Source organism: Octopus sinensis, linkage group LG2 (genome assembly GCF_006345805.1).
Source record: "Octopus sinensis linkage group LG2, ASM634580v1, whole genome shotgun sequence".
NCBI lineage: Eukaryota > Metazoa > Mollusca > Cephalopoda > Octopoda > Octopodidae > Octopus > Octopus sinensis.
Window position 1 is genome coordinate 6,147,218 of NC_042998.1, and position 6,008 is coordinate 6,153,225.

The 6,008-nt window shown below is 34.0% G+C and overlaps 1 protein-coding gene across 2 annotated transcripts in view; it reads right to left on the reverse strand.

The window, feature by feature from the left end:
* LOC115232078 (probable ATP-dependent RNA helicase DDX49) overlaps nt 1–6,008 on the reverse strand; it is a 700,146-nt gene that overhangs the window by 308,858 nt on the left and 385,280 nt on the right. The window lies entirely within an intron of this gene.

Sequence of the window (6,008 nt, forward strand, 5' to 3'; positions counted from 1 at the left end):
GGATTTTCAGCCCAACAACAGATGAACAAACATTAAAGGACAGTAGTGGTCCATGGGGTGGATATAAGCATGTGTACTCTAACCGCATGTATGTTTATGCGCATACATTGAGGGCTGTAAACATACAAGAATGTCATATTTGCCTCTCGTGTTTGCCTCTTATTATTTCAGAGATAACACGTCTGGCTCTTGGTAGAGCAATGATTCTGTTAGAAAACACTGATGAATGACAGAAAAAAATTAGTTTCCCCTATTACGTTAAAGTGCTCATGACTCCTTCAAAAGAAGGTAAACAAGGTTATTAAGATTTCTGATATCATGCATTTCAGAACTGGCTGACTGACGTAGTCATATGAGCAACTGTGATGTACACAAATTAGCAGTTTAATAATAAAGTGTTATAGTTCAATCCCAGTTCAGTCTCATCAATCAGGCCTTTGATTAATCAGGTTTCAGTTGCATCCATCATCCTCCATTCAGCCATAGTGCACACCTAGTTTTCGTGTGTCATTTTTAAATACATATATATATATTTCCCCCCCCCCCTATTATTCAGATGTAATAAGTGTGAGATTAGTGGAATCAACTTTGTTGCAAATATCTGGGCCGGGTCGCTGCTGTGAAAATATCTTCTTGCTCTCCTCCCAATACTCTCATAGACCCTATAAAAAGACCGTGTGACTCTATGACTGAGAGAGAGAGAGAGGGGGGAGGGAGGGAGAAAGAGAGAGGGAGAGAGAGAAGTAGGGAGAGTAGTCAAGGAAATGGATTCTAATTAGGTGCATTCGTATATTTTTTAATATATATAATGCTGGCAATAATGAAAATGAGAGCTTTCTAATAAACTGCTAATAAATATGGTTTGAAATTTTGGGACAAATGACCAGCAGTTTTTTGGGGGTTTTTTTAGGAGAGAGTGAAGTTGATTACATTGACCCCAGTACACAACTGGTATTTACTTTATGAACCTTGAAAGAATGAAAGGCAAAGCTAACTTTGGCATAACTTGAACTCAGAATGTAAAGACAGACCGACAATGCCAGTAAAAGTATCTTTTAGCTTGCCATCTTTAGTGCATTCCAAATGTGAAAGTAATCGTGAACCCTGTTGTCATTTCTTTTTCAACATATTCAGTTTCCCTACACAGCAATCAATATTTCCTAAAATCTTGTTCAACCTTTTCGAAACACTGTTTCAAATTTTCATTATATTCACATCAAATGACTTCCTCCAACACAAACACCTTTGACACATTCCAACACCACACACACACACACACACACATGCACATTTGTGTACACGATACATATTAAGAGACAAAGAGAGAAACAGATAGAGGAACCAGAATTCATGTACTGCATTAAATATTAAAACAATATTCTTTAGGCTTATATAGTGTTTCTCTAACAGGAAATGGAAATCGAAAACAGTGTTTGTAGCGAAGAGACGTAAAGCAGGATATATCTTTAATATCCTTATAGTGACATACAATAAATATACACTGAAATTATTATAATAGTGAAATGGTCTAAACGGCCAGGAAATGTAATACAAAATAAAGCAAAATACTAAATGATATGAAATACTATGTCAGAAAGTAGTTACAATTCCAAACAGCAAGCATCTTGACAAGAAATAATTGCTGTGCCTTGGGCCCCCAACTCCTGATGGAATTGTAGGATTACCATCATGACGGTATATTTGTAGCAGTTTTTGACCCATTTGAGCCCCATTTCGCTCTCCAGGTTTGACCACAGTCATAGAGAATGAGAAAAGGTTTAATCCTAGTATAACTCAGGTACATAATTTAGTGATGACAAAAATGATGACGTGCGAAGTTAACCTCAGACCCAGCTGTAGCTGGAGCAAAGTGGACTGGAATGAATACAAGGCAATTTCTCTGACACACTAACAATTCTGTCAGCTACCTTAATTCTTTTGTTACCATATTTCTGTTGAGATGCTCTGTGTTTCTTCAAATTATTTTATATATAATAAAGAATTTAGTAAAATAACTTGGTTATCATTAAGCTAGTGTTAGGAACATAAATTGTAACTAAGGTCTGGTGGAAGATTTTAATTCAAAACTTATGAAAACAAGGCATTTGTACCCAGAGCCAGAGCCGGTTTCAGCAGGGTTGGTAACGGAAGGGTTAATGAATTATTGCAACACCATAAACACGCTTCCTTTCCTGACTGTTTGCTCTTCCTAGAATTCCCTGTTGCACATATTTTTACTTGCAACCATTTAACACTTCCGTTAACACATTTCTGTTAAAATGCTAAATCTTCACTTCAATTAATTTTGGATATAATGAAGAATCTAATAAAATAACTTTGCCATTATTAAAATGATGTTTGGAATGTAAACTGACCTGAAATTTTAATGGTGAGTTTTAATTTATATCACTTGAACCTTTTGGCATTGAAACTGGCCATATCTGTCCCAATTATTCTACCTGTTTAATGTTCAAACAGGCCAGATCTGGTATCTCACACCTATCCTATATTATCATTCTAAAAATAAACAATAATATCATTGCAATCTCAAAGCTACAAAGTAATCTATATATATAAAGCTGAAGTTGTGTGTGCGTGTGTGGCAGGTTTGGTAGCCTTCAACTAACACTATCTCCTCCGAGACCCAGCGGCGCAAGTTGACCGAAATTGTGAGTATGATAGAAGAAGGCTTGCTCTTCATTCCAAAGAAGAAAAAATTCAAATCCGACCATGTTAACACCAAAAATTATTTACATCAAAAAGGTGCTTTTTTTCTATGAAAATCCCTTTTTTACGATTTTTTAACTGCTGTGTTGCCATTTTTCAGTTTATTTCAACTAGAAAAATGTTCACTTAAAGAGAATAACAAGCTACATAATGCAAAATTTTTACTTTTCAAAAATTGCAATTCTAAAGGGTCGAAAAGAAAACAAACCTGAGCAACACTGGGTGATACAGCAAGTGTGTGATGTATTCAAAACAATGTGAATAAATGAGAATCACATTCAACAGAATAATGGTGAAGGGTCAAACAGAAATTTGGAATCATAGAAGAAGGGACAGTCTCATAAGTAGGAGTAGGTGTCATAAGGGTTAAAAGGGATGCCAACCATGTCTTACCAGTCTTAGAGAGACTGAGTGTGCCATGAACATAGAGCAGGCAAATGCAAAAAAAAAAAATTTTAAAAAGGATGAAAAAGAAGAAATTAGAACAGAATCATTTTGATTCTCAGAATTTCTTGAAATAAATTCATGATTGTTCTCCTACTACGTTTTGGGTGTATGTATAGGGATGGTGGGGTGGGGTGGGGGGCAGACATACATACAGAAATAATATTTAATCTAAACATTACAATGAATGATACTGCTAAATAGAGTTTTCGTTTCGATATATTTTACCATTCGAAACAAGCATTTGTTTTATTTTCAACACAAGGAAAAATAAATAAAGGCAGTATGTAATGTTATATGACCTCTCTTAGTTATTAATTTATTGTTTTTTTTAACATGCATCTCAATCTCATCTTTGATGGAATTATTTCAAACAGTCTTGCAACATATTCTGTTCAGATTAAGGATTTGATTATAAAAGAGTTTAATTTTTATATTTCATTGTAGTTGTTGTTCTTTTCGATAATAAGTGAAAAATAAAAAGGAAATAGACTGCTAAACTTCCATTCACCTCATATAAGATAGGAAGTCACGCTGAAAGCACAAAAAAAGAGCAAATCATGTGTTTAAAAACACATACACCCCTAAGCACAAAGCTTCTTTCAAAATAAGATAAACACATCATCATCATCATCACCAGTATTATAGTCATCATTATCCTCATGATCATTGTTATCATCATCAACATTATGATCGTCATCACTGTCATCATCATTATCATCAATTACTAATTATTTTGACAGAATCATTAGTGTCAGAAAAGTGTTCTTTGTTATATTTATTCTGGCAATTTATGCTTAGGGGTCAAATCTTACCAAGGTCAACTTAGCTTTTCTTTATGTAGGGGTTGATGAAATATAACACCAGTCAAATGCTGAGGTTGAAGGTACCCTCCTCTAACAATTGCTGGCATTCTGTAGGGCTCTTCAGCTGTATTTGTATTTTCACCCTTCAAGGCAGCATTTACGAATATTTCTGTGAAAAATGCTTATTTCTTGGAAAAAGAGAGGGGTGTGAACACTGATTAGAAAAGATATACCTTTTCTATGCTAAATCAAAACACTATTTTTACTACCATTTCAACCAGTGCCAACCAATACCAAAACAACAAAATTGGAAATGATAACGGCAACAAAAATGAGAACAGAGAGACAAAACAATATCAAACTTTTGTGACTATATTTCTAGTCTAAAAGTCGCCCCTTTTGTGTTACAATAAAAATATAAAATAATTCTGAATTCAGCCTGGTCTAATAAAATAATTCCATCTTTTTTTATCTGTCAACATATAAATTTGATTTTTGGAACACAATTTAACAAAAGGTTCTTAACTGAATCTGTTACACAATTTCTTTCTGAGAGTGAATTTAACGAGAGTGAATCTAATATGTAAAATCTTACAGGTAAATACAGATAAATTCAACAATAATATAAAATTATTTAAATTTTGTTTAAACATCAGCATAGAAAATGAGTTGTTAGTTAATACTCAACGAGTAAGCAACAACATTTTTTTTTATACAGAAGAATTGTGCAAATTACCAGATTATTTGTCAGTTGCACATAATGCAGGTAAACCATGAAGGTACAACAGAACAAAATAGGTGTACCATAAAGGTAAAACAACAAAATACTGGGCTTTGTTGTTGAAGAGAACTAGGCAATGAAAAACATCTATTTTACTCTTTTACTTGTTTCAGTCATTTGACTGTGGCCATGCTGTAGCACCACCTTTAGTCGAACAAATCAACCCCAGGACTTATTCTTTGAAAGCCTAGTACTTATTCTATTGGTCTCTTTTTCCGCAAAAATTGATTCAGAGGAAAAAGTAGAGCAAAATAATCTAACAGTTTTGTTTCCTTGGAAAGACTGTAACTAGGCCTAATATCTCCTTAAAAATGACTTAGTAAAACAGTTTGAAATTCTTACCATATCCAGGTAGAAGTTCCTTCATTTTTTTCTTTTTTCCATCACTATTAGAACTGTTGTCAGAATCGTTTCAGTTTTGGAAAAAGAAATATGATTCTTAACCCAATATGTGGTTTATATGTTTGTTGTATATTTTCTTAGAGTTTTCTGTCTTCTTCAAAAATACTTCGAATTCAAACTCACTGTTTGACAACATTTTCCGTGTGTAGTGAAACATTTCAGAAAAGGAAAGTGGGAAAAGAAAAGAAAAAAAAAAAACAGGATGGGGAGAGGGGGGGGGGAATAAAATAGAATCTCCAAAGATTTGCAGTGTACAGATACAGACAATAATGGTGAACAGTTTACATAGTGAAACCATGTGTTTTCATGAATATACTTCAGAAGACTTTCAGTGAAATTCTCAAAATATGAATAGGTCATTTCAACAGTTTTGGGCAGTTTGGTAATATAAACAAATTTTATTTTCGGCTCACTACAAGTGGATAGGCCCTACATGGCCTTGCTTTTTGCTTTTTGAGCCAAAAATTAACTAACTAACTGATTAACAAGCTGAGCATTTGAGGTTTCGCTAATGCAGCATTGGAAGTGGAAGAAATTTATTTCATCCACCCACGATATAAGAGATGTGAAAAATCACTTGAAGGAGAGAAGCCAAAACATATTCTTAAATATTCTAGAGTTCAACCAGCAAGAAAGCACTCACAGAACCATCATTTTACAAATGCAAAGAATTGAGGGGTCAGAAAATAGAGCAAATGACACAGTCGTGAATAGAAAAAGTGCCTCAGGCTAATATGAGACACCAAACAATACATCACTAAGGGCAAAGATAAAGAACAATGCAGGTAAGATTTCAAAAAAGATATCACATAAAAAGCAACCTTGCCGGTGCCACATGAAAGCACCCA